Below are 19,459 nucleotides of genomic sequence, written 5' to 3' on the forward strand. Positions count from 1 at the left end.
CACAGCACTTCCGGAGCATACACCACCAGTCGGCAGCAACTTTCTCGGGAGCGGGGACTGAAATAAATGATCAATTAGCAGGTTTTATAGGATTTCCTTTCCCCCACTGCCCTCCAGTGCTTCTAACACATTACCTTGATCACAACAGTTATTTTAAGGACATTGAGCTGAGTGCTTGTGGGCACGCATGGGTGCACCATGGGGTCCTGTTGCAGTAGCTATGTGGCCTGGGGCAGCTTGCTCCCCATTTCCAGTCTCATTCCTGGCAGGTAAAGTAAGGAAGTTAAGGTGACTCGATTCCTAAGGCTCCTTCCAACTCCTGAATTACACACGGCCATATGCCTCAGTTTCCTCATCTCTGCCATGCATCAAGAGCTATTTGTGAAGGCCCTTGGGGCTCTGGGTATCCTGCCAGGTGTGTGAAAGAGGCTCTCTCATCCCCAAGCTGTCTCTGCAGTGTGGAATGCCCTCCCCTTCAGGGTTAGGCTCCTTGGAGACACTTAGGCCCAAGTTCTTATCTTGCCTACCTCAGCCCAGAATCCTTGGGAATGGCCTCTCTGACCTGCCCCTTGTCTAAACTGTGTCAGAGAAACAAAGGTCGGGTTTGGGGTCTTCACCACAAAGGCGCCAGTCCTGCAGTAAAATGATACCACACACAGATGAGCAAGTGTCTTCCCCTCCCTAATTCCTTTCGGTGGTACCTGAGGATTTCTCCTCAGGGGCCACACCTGGGTGCATTCCCTGTTACAGCCCCATGTGGGGAGAAACATAACTTAGGGGTTCTGGTTTTATCACTTGAGAGAAGAACTTCATCTTCACTTCTGGTCATCTGCAACATGTATATGGCACTGATGGCTCCTTGGAAAAGCTGTCCGGGGGCCAAAACAACAACTGTGGATGTTTCTTGGCCTTCTACTTTAGAACACTAAGTAGACAATAATATCTGTCCCTTACAGGCCCGATAATAACATCTGGTACCTTACACATAAGCTGTAGGGATGATTACCTCCGTAATAGAATTTGAACAACACCAGAAACTTTCACCTCTCCAAAAATATCTTCCCCCCACCTGAAATTCACTATTAGGATTCATGGGAGGGATTACAAGCTTCTCAGCATTCAGAAGCACTGCGTTAAGTGGCTTTGCCAGCGATGACCTACTAATACCAGGAAGAAAAATTATATTCACTGGGCCCTTGGCATGCCCCAGGCACTTTGTGATACTAAATTCTTTTTTTAATCCCAAACCAATCTGAGACAAGTTTTATGATTCAGTGCCTCTTTAAAACCAAAAGAATGAGTTTTGAGAAGTTTAGGAAACTCCTCGAAAAAGGGCCAAGGGAGGGATGGAGTCAGGATGTAAGAGTGAGTAGGGTGGGCAGGCGGAAGGTGCAGAGAGACAGAGAGGGGCGTAAAGGACAGCGGACTAGGGCCAGCGCCCCTCAGCCTGCTTCACTTCCTCCTGCCCTATCCCCCCGCAAAGACCCTAGAGTTTCTGCCAGAAAAGAAATAAAGAATATTGTCCCCTCCAGCTAGCCTGGAAATATTATTGGGGGGCCCTTGAATGTCCCCATGGGTGGACAAGGCGTCACAAGTATTTGGCCGTGGGCCCCCACAAGAGCCAGCTGCTCACTGGATAATCACCCCCTCGCCTCATCTCGGGAAAGATGTGGCCCTCCCTCTCCAAATCTGCCCCATCACGCTAGCAACACTTGTATTTTTAGAAACTGTTGATCCCTGATAATCTCACAGCCTCTAACTGCCACTCCCAGGATGACTATAAATGAAAACACAACAACGAAGTAGGGAGACACGTGTTTTTCTCTCACCGTCATCTCGCTGAACCCAGGGTGGGCATGGGCGGAGCCCCTGTGCGTGTCCCAAGCAGCAGGGAAGGGGAGGTGGCGAGCACAGGTGTGACCCAGTAGCTGGGTTCTGATGAAAGGCTGGCTGCTGAGCAGTTATTAGGGACAGGAGAAACACACACACACAATTGTCCAGCCTCTGGAGCCCAGAGCTGGGTGTGAGGATTACAGTCACATGAGGGGAAGCCAGGCTGCAGCTCACCTGCTCTGGACCAGCGGACCCATGAATATGGGAATGAATGGAGTCTACAGGGGATAGGGTTTCTGGATTGGAGCATCAAAATCATTCTCAAATTTACCTCCTAAAACCTGAAGGCAAAGGAACAAAAGCACCCTTGAAGGACAAGTGAAAAGAGCCCCTCCCCTAACTTTAGCTCTGACTGCCAGCCCCACCACAGGACAGGCAGCCTGGCTACACCACCCGGCCTGGTTGCAAAGAACACCCAAAGCCAGGGGCACAGAAGCAGGCATCTCGGGAGGTCATGGTTTCCACCAGGCAGAAGGGAGACAGGACAGTGTCTTTGTCCCAGTGTCCCCAGAGCCTAGGGCTTCTGCCAGACATCCAAAGTTGTAATCCCTTCCTAAGTAGCTGTAATGTCTTGGGCTAGTCACTCAACCCGGAGCCTCAGTTTCCCAGCTTGGAAAGTGGGACTAATAATAATGTCTCGGTTGTGAAGTTTGAGAGGCAAAATGACTTGAAAATGCCTGGCAGACTCCCTGGAGCACTGAAAGCTGCTAGAGTGAGTTTAAATTGTCCTCTCCAGCCCTACCCCATTCCCAAACACCAGAGCAATCCTGATGGATTCCTAAGCGATATCTCTGCTCCATACTGGTGCCAGGGGCTGGGCAGGACATGGTTTTCTAAGACAATAGCAACTGCACACCCCTGTCCCCTTTTCCCCGTTCGGTCATCAGGAGGCACAACTTCCCAAAGTCCCCATGCTGCACCTGGCTGCAGATGGTTATCCTAAGAGCACTGGAACAGCACAGGACTGTTGATCCAAGGACAGCCCAGTGGTATCAGAAGTGCTGCCTGACACATAATTCAAGTTAACCCTTCAGGGATGCCCAACACCTGGAGGTGGGGAGGTCTCTCTGCCTGCACTTTCCCAGAAGGCCTGGAGGTGGGGCCTGTTCTCTGCAGCTCCAGCTCTGACCCAGTTGGGTACCTTGCCATGGTCCCAGCAAGCCACAGAGAGCCCATTGTTCAGCCTTCCTGGCCACACAGAGGGTCTGCCTTTGCCAAGTACAGAGGCACCTCCCCGCTCTGGTAGCAGGGCGATGTGCCCTGACCCTTCCCCCCAGAAGCATGCTGCCCCGCCACGATGGCCTGCAGCCACTTGGAATCTCAGTCCCTGAAAGACCTGCAGGCCCATCTGCTTTCCTTTTTGTGAAGGGCAGGTCGTAGAGGGCAGGCCAGTGAGTGAAACCTAATTTGTGCTCTCTGTTAACACCATGGAGACTGCAGAGGCTTTATTACTGTGCACTGTGATATACCATGATTACTACAGTTAATATGGGATTGCTATTATACAGAGAGAGCTGTAATATAAACATTTTCTAATCTCTTTCCTCTTGCCACATGGCAGGTCTGTGCTAAGCATTATTCCATTGCTTTTTGGTTTTGGGGAGGTATATTTTGCTTTTGGTTTTGAGACAGGGTCTCACTATATAGTCCACGGTGGCCTTGAACTCACAGCAATCCTCCTGCCTCAGCCTCCTGAGTGCTGGGATCACAGGCATGTGCCACCACACCCAGGAGCATTATCCTATTCTTAACCTCCCACAAACGTGTTAGGTAGCAACTGTATCATTCAATCCTATTTCATAGAGAAGGACAATCCAGAAAGGCTGACTTACTTGCCAAGGACCACAGGTTCCATAAAAGCCCAAATTCCCACTCAGGACAGCCCAGCCTCCATCCTGTTCTCTCAACCGCCAATGCCCAGTGACAAAATTCTTAGAGACCAAATCTAGGGCCTCGGAAATCTGCTCTGTCCCACACATGTCGCTCCATCCCATCTTCACAGGGTGCCTGAAAATCATCTGTGTGTTCTTTTATTTTAGGGCCTCATCTGCTCCTTAAACACAAACAGAACAGAGCTGAGGTCCCCAAAGGGATGCCGGAGCAAGAGAGGCCCCAGGCAAACATGAACATGCAGTGCACATTAAAGTTTGCATCCCCCTCGTAAGCCCTCTTCATTCTATTTCCTCCATCCTTCCAATTAGCCTGAACTTTCACACTGTCAAAAAAAAAAAAACCTGACTTCACAAACAAACTCATAATGAGATACTTCCCACCCAGCCACGTCATCATCAGACCAAAAGCACGCATGGCCTCCCCACAGCTTCCTTAGCAAAATAAACTCTGAATGCTGAGGAAGCTGGGTGAGTTCTCTCTGTAGCCACACCCTGCCCGCTCTGACGGCCACCTAGCCCACCTGTATCTGCTGGCTTGGACCGGTATCTGCTATTGTGGATCTATCCTATTGCTGTCCAACTTCGGTTCCATTAAAATTATGTCACAAAACTGGGGCATCTAGGACAACCTAAGTAAACAGACCAACGATAAAGTTTCCATATAAGCTTGACCCACATTTGAGCCTGGCCTAATATGCATGCGTTAGATCCTGTGGTTTGCAATTTATACCTCCAGATAGATAGACAGACAGACAGGGCCACATATAAATCGCTCACTAGAAAAAAATGGAAATTCCTTAACCAGTGATTTCATCTCCAGGGACATATTTTTTTTTCCCAGTACCAAGGATCAAACTTAAGACCTTGCTCTTGCGAGGCAGGCACAGCGCCACTGAGCTAAATCCCCAGCCCAGGGACATCTTTTTAAGAGTCACATAAAGGATCATGCCCCTCTGTGGAACTCGTTCACTACTTAACTCGGCAGCTGAGAGTTCTGAAGGAGGGCATCTTACTTCCTAGTACAAGGGCTTAGGGGTTACCCACTGCTGCGTAACCCTCAGATTTAGTAGCTTAAAACAACAACTCTTTCTTATCCCTTGGTTGCCAAGGGTCAGAAACCTGGGAAGAGATTATTTGAACACTTTTGTCCCAGGGTCTTTTAAGTGGCTGCAAGTTTGTGAGGCTGCAGCCATCTCAGCCCCAACCAGGCTGGAAAATCTGCATCGGAGCTCATCGGGGGATTGCTGGAGGATGTCAGGTCCTCATGGGCCACAGGGACCTCTAATCAGAGCTGTTCATGGGGCACTGGCTTCCTTAGTAGGGAGAGATGACGGGGGGGGGGCAAAATGGAAGGTTCATCTTCTACAATTTAATCCTAGTAGGGACATACCATCATTTTTGCTATATTAGTCACACAGACCAGCACAATGTGGGAGGTAACCACACAGGGCCACCCGTGGTGCCATCTCAGAGGGTGGCTATTCCAAAGGGCACAGAGCTCGGTGAGGTGTCAGGGCTGCAGCCAGATGGTCACCCCTATAAATCAGTGCCCATGCATATTTCAGATTGCCAATACCAATGTCAGATCACAAAGTGCTGCAAAAATACAGCATGGGCAGGACCACTTTACTGACCTATTAGAATTGGTTTATAAGGAGCCTTTTACCTAAATTCAATCAAGGAGTCTGGTTCTTGCTAGTTCTTGCTTAGGAATGGAGTGTTCTCTATACCTGAATGTCCTCTCTTCATCTGATTAACTTAGCAACCCTCTTTTTTCTATGTTGATAGACAATACGAAAGTAAACATCAGCCCAGCCCCTCTCTGGGATATCCCAGATTTCTATCCCAAGCTACGCAACCTCCTGAGCTGCTCTTCTAGGTCTGTAGGTTTCTTTCCTTCTGCTCACAGGCAGGAGCTAACTGTGTGTGTCATGTACGGGGCATGGAGCCATTAAGGCTCAGTGCTAGCAACTGAGCCACATCTTCCTAATTACCATACCATCCCCGTCCCCTGTGCTAGGCTCTGTCTTATCCCACTAAAACTTCACAACAGCCCTGAGGCCACAGCTGTCATCCTCTCCATTTTACAGATGAGGAGACTGAGGCTCAGAGAGGGAAGCAACTCACTGAAAGCCTCTCAGGCTGTGTGAAGCAGAGCCAGGGTTCAAACACAAGCAGTCTGTGACCTGAGTGGGTTTCTGTGGAATCAGGATAACTTTCCCCATGAAGAATGCAAGCTAATTGATCACAGACCGTATTTCTTTCATACACAGTCAGCACCTGTTAGTATTTGTTGATCGATTACAACTTCTGTCCTAGGCATTTTAACCATACAGTAAAGCATAGCCCTCCTCCTTACTCTCCAGAGTATATGATCTAATATGGTCTAAACAGACAAATCAGAATTTCCTGGACTCAGGGCATTTTGAAGGAATGTTATTCTCAACTCTCTCTTTGCAAATAAGAAAAGAGAGCCTAAGGAAGGCTGCTTCTCACACTGAGATTCCACCTCACCCCAGAAAGAGTGGCTGGTGTCAAGAAATCGTCCAATAACAAATGCTGGCGGGGGTGTGGGGAGAAAGGAACCCTTCTCCATTGTTGGTGGGAGTGCAGACTGGTGCAACCACTGTGGAAGTCAGTATGGAGATACCTCCAAGAACTAGGCTTAGAGGTCCCATTTGACCCAGCTATTCCCCTGCTGGGGATCTTCCCCAAAGAATTAAAAGAATCATACCACAGCGATATATGTGCACCCATGTTCATAGCAGCACAGTTTGTAGTAGCTAAAGCTTGGAAACAGCCCAAGTGCCCATCAACTGGAAACTGGATAAAGAAGATGTGGTTTTTTATAAAATGGAGTACTACTCAGCCATAAAGAACAGGAAACTAGAGACATTTATAGCTAAATGGATGCACATTGAGGCCATACTCTTAAGGGAAATAAATAGGACACACATGTGTAAATACCGAACAGTGTCTCTGGTGTGAGAAATTGAAAGTGTAAATAAAGATTAAAATGATTAAAATGAATAATTGATAATTTGAAATAGGAAAAGGTCCAAAGGTGTAGGGGTGGTGGGAGGGGAAGGGGAAAGGGAAGAAGGGAAAGGGAAAGGAAAAATGATGAGAAAAGAAAAAAAAATGGAAACAAAATCTGTGTAATAATAGGGAAGGGCGCACAGGTAATGGGGAAAAAATAAGAACCAAGATACATCACGTTCAGGTACAAGCACCCGATCATAAATGTAAATGCATTGTATGCCTAAAATGTACCAATAAAAAAAAAAGAAAGAAAGAAAGGAAGCTGCTTCTACCCCCAGCCCGGGCCTCTGGTCCGGGTCAGGAGTTCCATGTGCACGGTAGTTTGCAGAGGTTCTCAACCGGGTGATTTTGCCCCTCACCTCCAGGACGTTTGGCAATGTCCAGGGCATTTCCTGTTGTCACACTGGGGACAAGGGAGCTACTAGCATTTAGTGAGCAGAGGCTGGGGCACTGCTCAACGTCCTACAATGATCTCAAGGACAATCTCTGTGCCAAGAACTCTCGGTTCTGAGGTTGAGGAACCTGTTCTGAGGGACTCACCAGTCTCTAAGCGACTCTTTGTTTCCATGTTTAAGTGTGGTCACCTGAGGATGGATACTTCGTTGGGAGGAAGAGAGGGAGAGAAGAAGGAAGACAGAGAATGACAGAAGAAGACATGAGGCCTTCCTGGCAGGCAAAGAGAGCCCAGTGCTATAAATCAAGGCCTCTGTTCATAAAACAGAACACCAGGGAGTGTTTGAGATCAATTTTTCACCTTTTTCTAAGAGCGATGACACCCAGAATACCTTACTCACGTTGTAGCATAATTGAGGCCCACACTAACAAAGTGAATTAACAGCACCCAAGCCCTGCCCCACGGTCGTCCCTCCTCTCAAAGCAGGTCCTGATTGATGGGCACGGTGGAGCCAGTGAGGTGCAAATGCACTGCCTTTCTGGAAAATAACTGGCTCCTTCCGAGGCATCCACTGGGAAAGCTGCTTTAGTTACGGCTGCCACCGAGGAAGATGGAACAGGCAGCTCCCAGTCCAGGGCGGCAGAGCCACAGAGGAGGGCGGATGGAGGGCGCCCTGCATTCACACATCCGAAGGCGAATGCGGCCAGGCTCCGGCCCCCTGCCGGATGACAAAAAGCCCCTGTCAGGGCCAGCTGGCAGGTGATGTGCTAGTCCGCCCCCAACACCAGCAGCCACTAAGCCTCAGGAATGGGGTGGGGGAGTCGGCCAGCCCCCGGACAAGGAGAGAGGGACCTCTGAACTCAGAGACCCCCATCTCGGAGAGAGGCTCTGGCCCTTTATGGTAGATAAGGGTCCAGGGCAACCACAGGACAGCGGTGCTTCTCTGTCCTCTGATCACACTGTGGGAATACTAGAGACCAGAGCATCAGAAGGAGACTTAGAAAATGCCTTGAAACTACCAGGTGGTCATTCTCCCCAGCACCCATATCTGGGAAGCCCTTTCCTTCTCCACCAGTGCACCCTTTCAGAGCCCGCAGGACGCCCCCAACGATGGCTGCCCCAGGCCCCAAGCCAGGACTGAGCCCCTCTCCACCCACTCCCAGCCCTCGCCCCGCCCCTCGGCTCTGCTCTCCACCCAGGCGCTTCTCCTAAACATCCAGAACCCCTAAATTGTATCTAAAATGCTCCTCATAAAACCTGGCTCCTCCTGCCAGCGCTGTGATTTCCACGGGGCATGCATGCCTGGAACGGATGTGTTCATAGGGCTGGTTTCTGCGGGGCTCCACTGGGATGACAGTGACTAATCAGGAACCCGCGTCCCTCTCCCACAGCTATAGCAGTTCTGTGGTCAGACTGAAAAGAGCCTGTAGTCTCTGTCGGCCAGTCCAGGGCTCTCGGACCCCAGCCCCACGGGTCTCCTGGAGGGACAGCTACTCCACCCGAAGCATCTGACTCGGTGTCTCCCGCGGGACTGAGGATCTGCCTTTCTGACAGATGCTCAGGTGCCGCCCACAGTCTGAGAATGACTTTGAGCTCGAGCAATGCCCCGAGGGGGTGAAATGGCTCCTAGGGAGAGGGGCAGAGCGCCTGACTCTATTATAGACAAACCGTCCATGGACAGACTGCAGTGTTACGGTTTCACTGCGGGCGGAGGAAAGACAGTGGAGAGACGCCTTGAGGCAGTAATGAGAGCACCTTGCCGGTCACTGCCAGGGCCCCACTTCAGCTCGGTCCTCCGTCTCCAGCAGCCGGGCCAGGGCCATGTCTGACCCAGTGGGGAAGCCCAGGACCAGCCCCAAATCCAGCTTTGCCCTTGTAGCTGGGGCTCTTCCTGCCCACACCCACTTTGGCTTCTGTATGGAAACAGAGAAAGTCACACGGACCGAAGCTGCTTTGAGTGCAGTGCCTGGCGTGGCTGGAGGGCGCTTAGGGGTGAGCGAGAGCCCCGCACAGGAACCCTCTCCAGACGGGAGGGCCTGTGCCCGCACTGCCCTGCTGAGCCCCAGGACCGTGGGGGCGCGCACCTCAGGCAGAGCAGCGTTACTCCTCAGTTCCTTGTCTCCAACAGTGCTCTGGAGACACCTCATTTGGGGGGAAAGCCAAAAGGAATCGCAAAAGCAGAGACCCCTGGGTTACAAGCCCTACTTTGTTCTGTGTGCCCCCTCCCCAAAACCTGAGCGAGGAGTCACCGCTGATTCTACTCATTTCTCAGCCTCCTGGGTCCAATCTGGCACCAAACCCTATGAGTTGATCTGCATGGGCTGGTTCTGCTGCTCCAGGCTCTCTAACTGCCTGAGACCTCCATTCATCCTGTGGCTTCCCCTTCTTATCTAGACCCTGGTTCTGGCTGCCCAGCCTGGAGGTCCCTCGCAGGCCCTAAAGCTGCCTTCTTGCTGGGCAGATCGGACTGTCATAACTCCACAGGAGGGAAACAGAAGTGGAAGAAGAGGTTAGTGGTAAGCAGGATGCAGCCAAGCCTTCCAGGCCCCAGGTCTTCCCTCTCAGATGAAAGTCAGGGCAGCCTGATGGGACAGGGAACAGAGTGAGCAGCAGAGCCTAGACAAGAGTAGGCCGAGGCAGGAACGGTGCCAGGCCTTGGTTCCAGTGGAAACTTAGAGGCCCCAGATCCCTCACCATCCGATGCTGAGGACGGGTGGGAAGAGCGTGGGTTTGGGGTTCGCAAATCATGCGAACTGTGGAAGCAGAGGCAGTGACGTTACCCCGAGCCTGTTTCCCAGTGTGTAAAGTGGGGGTGAGGTGACAGTACCTGCGTCAGAGCTCATGAGAGGACCAAGATGTGAGCTGTCTCCAAGTGGTGGCAGTGATGCTGGGGTCAGGGTGACCATTTCTATCCCTTACGGTGCTTGCTGCTCTCCTCTGAGCAGCCTTCCGGGTCTCCACATTGCTCTCTGCCAAAGGCAGTGCTGCTTTGTCACTCAAATGGCACAGAACTGAGCAGACTGTCACCTCCCTTTCCAAAGGACAGTCTTCTGCAGCACAGTCTGCAGTCACCTGGGCCCTGGGAGAATTCATGCCAGTGTTTGCTCGTGTTCAAAGTCAGAGTCCATAAACCCCCGAAGCTCCCCGTCTGTGCTGCTGCTGCCAGTTTCTGTCCTCCGCTGGAGCACATGGCTTCAGCAGCCACATGTACTCAGGCCTGGTAATGGCATCTTTTCAGATTCACACTCAGCCTCTCTCTCTCTCCCTCTCTCCCTCTCTCTCTGTCTCTATCTCTCTCTCCTTCCTACCTTCTGTGAGATTTTTGTTTGTTTGTTTCTGCTATTACTTCTAGCTTCTTGACATCATAAATTTGATGGAAGTCATACTCTACAGCAATGATGTCGAACCTAGGGCACATGTATTATTTGGTTTTGGGGGGGGGTTAAGACAAAAGATGTTAATGTATGATGTTAATGTTTTTTCTAAACTAAAACCTCAGCATTCAGGTTTAATTCCAGTGTTGGCACTTTGCGATAACTAAGCGAGTTTTGGATTGCAGTGTGGGCACTAAGAGGTTTGCCGGCCCTGCTAGGGCAAAGCCTCAGACCAGACCCTAGGCGAAAACATAAGCCGTCTCCCCCAAGACGCTATCTTCTCACTGGTTTTCGCTGGGCACCGTGATTGTCAACCTCGCCAGCCTTGCAGCCAGTTCATATTTTTCCTCCTTTCTACATGGATATTAGTAGGAAAACATTCCAAAAGGTTGCTCAGGTTCCCCTGCTTGCCTCCTCCTCTACCTCTTCATTTGATCAGCCAGTGGATCCTATGGATTCCATCTGAAGATGTCCCCTGGCTTACAAGTCTTGCTCTCTTCTGTGTGGCCACCCTCCCCTTCTCTGCAGCCTCCCACCTCACAGGGACGTTACCACCTGCCCTAGACTGCGCCCTTTATAACCTGGCTTTTTCCAGTGGAGATCTAAGGTAGCTTAGCACACGTCTATTCAAAGGTACCCACCCTGTCCCAGCATACTCCTTACCTGGAAGGTACTCTTACTATTTGCTTAAAGCCTTACGATTTTTTTTATTATTGGCTTTCAGTTTTATACTCTTTGGTGATGATAATTCTTATCTCAGAATGACAAAGAATTTAGAAATATTTTCAATGTATTTTTAACATCTGCATCAGAGAACAAAGAAACTACAGTTGGTGAAGGGGTGGGGCTAGAGGAAGAGGGGAATTTAATTAGCTTTAGTTTTTATACCAACTTCCTTCGGGGCTGGCTGAACTGGGATGTGACAGCTGGCTGGATCTAGTAGAAAAGGGAAGGGTACATTAAATTGCCATGAATATATTTGCCAGTTTTTACAATACCATTTTTAAAACTCTCTTCAGAAGCCAATTTCCTTATGAGAAAATTCTCCTTTTCTTTTTTTTTTTTTAGAATAAGCAAACCCCAAATTTCTTTCCTAACCCTAAATCAGTTCATCAGGCTCTAACACTGTGATTCTGAATAAAGACTCTGGGGCCTTCCTGAAATGTCTGGCTCTCTACCCTTCAGGGATTCTCTGCAGCCTGAAGCAGAGTGGGAAACTTGAAGATGGGGGGAAAACAGACATCCTTTATGTCTCGTGATGTTAGCATTGGAAGTGAGATCCCAGCTAGCTGCACCCCTGGGTGGGCTACAATAGAAGGGGAGCCTTTAGATGTGTGGGCTGAGGCAGTCCCAGAGGATATGCTAGGCCGGACCTGAAAGCTGACTCGGGAACTGAAGGACAAGGCCAGGGAGGACTGGGGACATTACAGCCCCGGCAGGGGTCACACCCTGACATCTTCTCATTTTCTTTCTTTCTCTGCTATTCCCTGGATGCTTCCCTGCTCTATCCTGAGGCCATTGGTCCTCTCCTTCTGTCACAGCCCCACAGCATGTCTGAGGTTCAGGCCACTCAGATTGCACGAGGCCAACCTCTGCCACCAGACCAGACACTTCCGGTTGAGATGCACTTAAATATGCATCCTGAGCAGGTGCTAAATAAATTCCTCCCCAGCTTGGGCTTGCAAATGTTGCATTGGATCCCCTGTCGTTTGGTCTCCTTTTTGCAAAAGCACTTTCATTTAGCTTGTCAATACACTTTCTCTGAGGTCACAGCTGCCAAAGTGGTCAACTCAAAGTAGCTGATGTCAGAGAAGTGGGGTTAATGTTCCCAAATCAGAAATCAGTACTCTAAAGCCAAGACTCTTGATGCTAAAGAGGGAGCATGAAGTGAGCAGGGCATACGCACTCATCACTTCTGAGTTCAAGCCCAAGTCTGCAGGGTCCTCGCAGGTGCCAAACAGCCCATTAGACTTGGGGGACAAAGATGAGGAAGAATGGTTACCAACATCCCACCCAAGGAACTCTGATCTCTACCCTTTCCTGGTGGTTCAACAGTATTTAATGAGCCCAAAGAGGGCTAAGCCTTATCTGGCTGCTGCTGCTGCTGCTTCTTCCTCCTCCTCCTCCTCCTCCTCCTCCTCCTCCTCCTCCTCCTCTTCTTCTTCTTCTTCTATCAAACACTTCTATGTGTCAGGCATCGCTGAGGACAGTATGTACGTGTGTGTTTTATGCTGTGACGACAGAATGCCACAAGCTGTAATTTACAATAAGCAGAAGCATATTTGGGCCCTGGTATTGGAGGCTGGAAAGTCCCAAGAGCAAGGGTCACATCTGACAAAGAACCTTCTTGCTGTGTCACAACGTGGTAGAAGCTATGGCAGGGTGATAGAGGGCAAGGTTGTAACAGACTCCCTCCCGCAATAGTGACATTAATCCAACTCCTATCACCTAGGCAGCTCCCGAGTCTCCACCTCCCATCACTATTACACTGGGGATTACATTTCCAAGACGTGCACTTTGGGGAACACAGTCACACCACAGCTGTATATAGACATTATAAATAATTTATACAGGCACTTTATCAATATGTATACTCCACGAAGCACAGACAATGAAGTGGCTCTTACTATGGTGGATACAAAAGACACCAGGATCTGCCAGTGTCAAATGGCATAGATCTGCATATAACCTGTCCACAGCCTCTTGTATATTCTAAATGAAAATATGCTATGTAAATAGCTGTTGTACTATACCATTGAGGAAATAATGATAAATACAAAAGTCTGTACATGTTAAGGTCAGATGCGATCGTTTTAATACTTTTAAGCCCCAGTCGGTTGCCTCTTCTGGTACGGATAGAGCACTGACTGGTTTTAACCCTCAAAATTGAATGAGGACTATATCGCTAGTCTGGCTCAAAAAAGTTAACTAATTTGCCCAGGATATAACCAGAAAAAAGTCAACTAATGTGCCCAGAGTCACACAGCTTATTAAGGACATAACCAGACTATTTTCCCAGAATATCTTCCTTTGGATAAGAGATGTAGCAGGCCCCTTAAGCCCCAGCCAGAATCTGTTGCTGGATTTGAAGCTTCGGGAGGAAGATGGGGGCAAATCCGACTTCACTCACCTGTGCATTTCAGAGCGGGGCAAGGAACAGGGTTCTGCTCCCGGGTGTGACCGAGGACAGAGGCCAGGCACGTGCAGCCAACTCTGTCTAGGGAGCTGAGGCAGCAGGCCCCGCAGCAGGCAGAGACAAAGCCCGGAGCAAGCGTCTGAGGGCAGATCACAGTCCCCAGAGCAAGGAGCAGGGCAGAAACTGAGGCGAGGGGGCAGATCTTCCCCAGCCCTGAGTCTCCAGCGTGAGGATGTTCATCCAAACCACGGGTGGACTTTCATATGCACCACACACGCACACGTGTGCCCACACATGCACGCACGCACACACCAGTCCCATTTCCTCGGTGGCCATTTTCATAAGAAAACCAGTGAGCTACACTACCACACCGTGATCTGTTTCAAGATCTGACAGGACATAATTTCCAAATGGAGAGAAGAAGAGAAATTCTCAGAAAACTCATTGGCTGCAGAAGTCCATCCACCAGTTTAAACTCAATGCAGCTGGTCAGCCCTCGGGCCACGGGCGTCCCGGGTGGGGTAGACAAGCTTCCTCCGGGCTCCATCCCTCCTCCAGGCTGCCAGCATAAAGGTCTCCTTAATGGTGGGGTCATTCCAGCCCATGTAGGGCTGTACCCTCTCAGAGCAGAGTGAAATAAACATGCCATGTCAGACACCCCATAGCAGAAAAGCAATAATAGCTGCCCATTCCAAATTTTTCTTTTTTATACCATATAGCCACCTTTGGACCTTGCAGAAAGGAGATGGTTTCAGAATCTCACTCAAGCGGGCAATTCTTTCAGCCAGAGCTGCAGAGACAATCCCAGTGGAGCCAGCTGCATTTCTGCAGGGCCTCACGCCCTTTCCCAGATGGGCAGATGGGTTCTGCAGATGGGCAGGAACAGGGCCCACAAGGGAGGCAAATCGCTCTGCTCCTCCGCCTGAAGCCTCATGGGCCTGGCTCCTCACCACTTCCAACAACTCATTTTCTAAGGTTTTTGTTTGTTTGTTTGTTTGTTTGTTAGAAATAAATTCAGATTTCTTTTCTTCTTTTTCTCCTCCTGGCAATCTCAGATATGTCAGAAGAAAGGAAATTTCTACCAGTATTGTCAGAAACGAGACTGATATAACATGCCACCTTCAAACAACCATGTTCTCTTCACCAGAAAGCAGCACACAGGGAGAGAAACGGAGCTCTAAGTAGCCCCCAGAGCCATAGGTCCTAGCGGCCCACCATCCTAACACAAAGAGAGCCAGGTGCCCCACGCTCTGTTTTATAAGGCTGCTGTGCTTCTGCTGGCTAAGAAATGATCTCTCTTTTCCTGTCGGGCACTGGGGACACCAAGAAAGAACAGAACTTGGATGTTTAAATATGGTCAGTCGTATCTGGCTTCAAACACACGCGGCATGCAGGAGGGAGGAACACAAAGGCAAAGAATGGACTTGAGAGGACCCCAATTTTCTGGGGCAGCTGAAGCCTGATGTGGCAGCACTGGGGGAAACTAGCTGTCCATGTAGGGGCAGGGACCTGAGGGTATGAATGCCACCACAAAGCAACCAGGTGCTGGCTGCAGGCAGGGCTGGTGGGAGCAGACCCGGACCACACACAGACCAGCATCTCTGGCACCTATTGCCCCAGGCCTCTGCCACTTATTGCCCCAGGCCACCCCTCATAGCCATGGTCTGGGCTATACAATCCTTGTGCCTCAGTCGCCTCATCTTTAAGAGGTAGGAGAATAAGACTGATGTATTTCGTAGGTCTGCTGTGAGGACTGAATGTTTCAATATACAGACAAGTGTCGAGAACAGGGCTCAGTGCACAGCAAGGGCTCAGTGGTTGTTGTGGTTGTAAAGTCGCCGGGCTGGTGGGATCAGTGTGGGGCAGGGCAGGCATTCCCTCAGTGCACGCTATTCGGATCCTTCTAGTCAACTTCCAGGAGGATTTTCCTCCCATTGTTTTCCCAAAACAGTTTCCCCACTGCTCACTCAGCCCACAAAGTGCTTCTTCCCTTTGGCTAGCTATCCCTTTAGCCAGTCCTTGGGTACATGATATTCAGCCCCTTGCCTCTGGTCGCTCTCCTTGGTACAGGGACAGTGTCCACCCCAGCCACCTCCCCAAGCCCGAAGCCATCACCCTCTCACTGCTCAGCCACATCCATCATGGGTGGCTGCACCTCACAGCCCCCAGCTCCCTCTCTGCAGGATGCAGCTGTTGGTCCCTCTGCCTGGCTCCTGGGCCTGCAATAGAGAAACCAACTGCATGACATCTTCTCCATATGCCTTTAACACGGAGGGCTCCACAGTTGGTGTTGTTTGATACTGTCCTCCAGGCATGTGCCCTGCCGAGACTGCACTTGGAGCTCTCAAGAGCATCCCCCAACACTGGTCCCCAACTCACACCTGCATGGGGCACCTCCCGTGTGAACTGGGCCAGAGGGCCTTTCCAGGGCATCACCAGGGATGAGGGTGTTATTTTGCTGCCTTGTAGACCAACCACTGCTCTGCCGTAGGACAGAAATAGAAGCTATATCCGGCCTGCTCTGGCACAGCTCTCTGGAGCGGGCTGCTCTCCCGTCACCACCGACGGGATGACAGGACAGCTCCCACAGAAGACATTCCAGGGCCACAGCCCAGGGGTCAGTGCCAACTCATCCCTCTTGCTCCCTGCCACTCTCCTCCTAACTCAGACCCCAGCAAAGCTGAGAGACCCCATATCCTGCATCCCAACCCCTGCCAAGGGGAATTGTTATGGGGGAGGGCAGCAAAACCAGGACATTTTCTGGTTCTTATGGGCTCAGGAAATGAAGCTGGCTTCCATCATGGTTAATTGCTTGGAATTCTTTCTTTCTTTATCCTCCCTTAGAGAAAAATAGATGAGACAGAGAAAGAAAGAGAGAAGAAAGGTCTTTTTCTACTTGTTCTCTCTTTAAAAAAAAGAAACTAGTGTAAGCCAAACCGATTCAATGTAGCTCCTTAGTAGATGTATAAATCATCACAGAATGTGATCTAAAATGCAGATCATGTGGCCTGTCTGGGTTTCAATTCCTTCTTTGAATCAAGGCTCCCTCTCCCTGCAAAAAGTACCAGTATTTGTTTTAATTCAGATAACTTAAAAGGCTCCCTAACGTGGTCCCTCCCAGAAAAAAAGGGTAGCATGGTCCCCAGGACAAAATTCTGTTTCTGCAACTCTGGACTAGAGAAAGGAAATTGGCAGTAAGTTAAAAAATCAAAACTCTATGAGGCAGCACCACCCTACAGTCTAATGAGGCTGACCAGCCCCCAAGCAATAGTGCTGCTGGGTTCCTGTCCCCACAAGCGACCTGCACCACGGGTTCAGCCAAGTGTGACTAGCTACTGCTCAGTGGTCATTGTGGAGGGGGAAATCCTTAACCCCGTGCTTTGATAAAGAAAAGGCCTCTCTCTCCTAGCTGGCTCTTGCCCTTCCCATTGGCCAATCCCCACCCCCTTTATTAGTATTGAACCAGATGAATTAGTCGATACGGGAAGTTGAAGGATCAACTTTGCTCTGAAATGAGGTCTATTCATCCCCAAATGCAGTGCTGAGAGCCGAGCATCCTTGGAGACTGAAGGTGCTTCCAGCAGGTCCCCTCAGCCCCAGTCTTCCTGTTTGTCCCCGTCCCTGAGTGGTTTGCCACATCCTTTAGGTGGATGTAGCTGTTCCCCCAGATTTCATATTGCATGCTCATCCAGAGTCAATGCTGTCATGATTACCAGCAATATCATGTCTGTGCTTGGAAAGTGAAAAGTGTTATTCAAAAGTACTTCCAACTATAACAAAGGCAACCTGTCATTATAGTCACCAGTCGAAATGTATGGCCTTGTAATTGGTATTATGGATTAAACTAGAACAAAGGAATTTTTAGAAATAACAGAATATATTTATATACTATTTTATTCCCACTAAGACTTTAATCAGTCCCATCATTAGCAAAATATGCATATGCAGAATTATATGGATTCCTCCATCACTGATGACACACACTTATTGAGTACCTTCTGGATACAGGATTGTGCTAGGTATTGGGTACCTGGCAGCAGACACAATAAATAAGCACTGTGCTCCCTGCTAGAGATCACAAACACTTTATTCCATTGATTCTGAGACACAATTTTGTTCATATTTAATATCTTTGAAATTGGAATGTATCTTACAAACACTGTCGGCTAAGGCAAGGTGGTGACATTAATCAAAAGTGCTCATCTTGCCTCTGCTTCAACTGTGCATGGTTGAGCAGTACTGCAAAAGTTAAGCTTAATTGCCAGTTACGGCGTCTTTGAAGTGACTAGCCTATGGTTTGGACCCTAAAAGGTGTACGGACAGAGTAAAGCATAAATTTGATATCATCATTGGATGAGGGATCGCCACTGCCTATTTTCTTACAGAGGAACAAATGAATGTTTTATGGAAAGATAATCACAATATAGGATGTAGAGCTTTACTGATGCATGTGTAAAAGGATAGTCTAGGAAAAACAACACCCAGCAGAGAAACTGCCAAATCCTTAAAGCAGATGAAAGAAATCTTCAAACAGTGAGAGGTCATAGTGGCCAATTCGTGCGTGACACAGGACTGTCATTAAAATGTCATGCCACGGTTTAATTTGTAGCTTTGCCAGTGTATAGATAACAGTGGTGTGGCACACTATCTAGGGCCTAGTAGATTCAGTGCCATATTGTAATAAACAAGTAAGAAAAACATCAAATCATTGCAGGTCTTGGAAATGTGATGAAACAGCAAACAATAGGCTATGATAGGGAATAACAGAAGAACCTAATTTATTTAGAAGGATAAGAAAGGTCTCCCTGAGGACATGTAGCCAAAGAGAAGCCAACCAGGCAAAGGAGCCACAAATGCAAATACCCTGGGGTGCGAAAGAATCCATACATTCTGGTCAAACTTGATCACTGGTTTTGGAGTCCTGGCCTGCTTAGAAACACAGAAAACCTACCCAGAGGTCACAAGCCAGACATCCACATAGCTAATCTGATACAGAGCAAACATAATAAAAATTATTTTAGATTTCTAAAAATACTTGTTATGTCTCATCTTGATAAATAGGTAGAGTTAAAAAATATTTTAGGAAAGGCAATGTGCACTGGCATGGCCACCTACTGAAAAACAATTCAGTGCTCACTTCAGCAGCACATATACTAAAATTGGAACGATACAGAGAAGATTAGCATGGCCCCTGTGCAAGGATGACACGCAAATTCGTGAAGCGTTCCATATTTTTAAGAAAGGATTAAAAATTTCAGATATTCTAAAAAAAAAAGAAAGACAATTCAGCAGTAAATAACAGTGGGGGGGGCGGGAGGGGGAATTCCCACTTCAAATATGGCAAACCCCACTTCCCTGCCTTCTGCAGTTTACATGTTTTAGTCTTGAAAGTTGCCCTGTACCTTTATCTTTGTATCCTTCACCACATATATTTTGCCAAACTGTCATGAACTATTTCAAACCATCCCACAATTTCCCTGAATATAACACAGCCCAAGTATTCCATGAAACATATGTGGGCTAAAAAAGGAGTTCACTGCTTTCCTAAAATTCAACTCTAACAGGTATTTTGATTTGCTATACCTGGAAAGCCTATTAGCAAAATGGATCAGTCTATGTAATTACCTTTTCTTTTTCTTTTTCTTCCAAATTTCCTCTAAATCGGGAATTCTTAACCCAGGGCCTGTGGACTTTCTGGGGGTCTAGGGATAGACTTCGAGGAAATTAA

At 48.8% G+C, this 19,459-nt stretch overlaps 1 protein-coding gene and 1 non-coding gene across 2 annotated transcripts in view; both read left to right on the plus strand.

The window, feature by feature from the left end:
• The window catches only part of Lipc (lipase C, hepatic type), a 125,977-nt gene that overhangs the window by 55,798 nt on the left and 50,720 nt on the right, over positions 1–19,459 (plus strand). The gene's annotated exons all lie outside the window — the stretch shown is intronic.
• Positions 18,861–18,967, plus strand: LOC147821821 (U6 spliceosomal RNA). The gene has a single exon (XR_015446521.1). It is a non-coding gene; the product is annotated as a U6 spliceosomal RNA (small nuclear RNA).

This window comes from Heterocephalus glaber, unplaced genomic scaffold (assembly GCF_053883595.1).
Source record: "Heterocephalus glaber isolate CG9 unplaced genomic scaffold, H.glaber_assembly_v1.0 deba00001689, whole genome shotgun sequence".
Lineage (NCBI taxonomy): Eukaryota > Metazoa > Chordata > Mammalia > Rodentia > Bathyergidae > Heterocephalus > Heterocephalus glaber.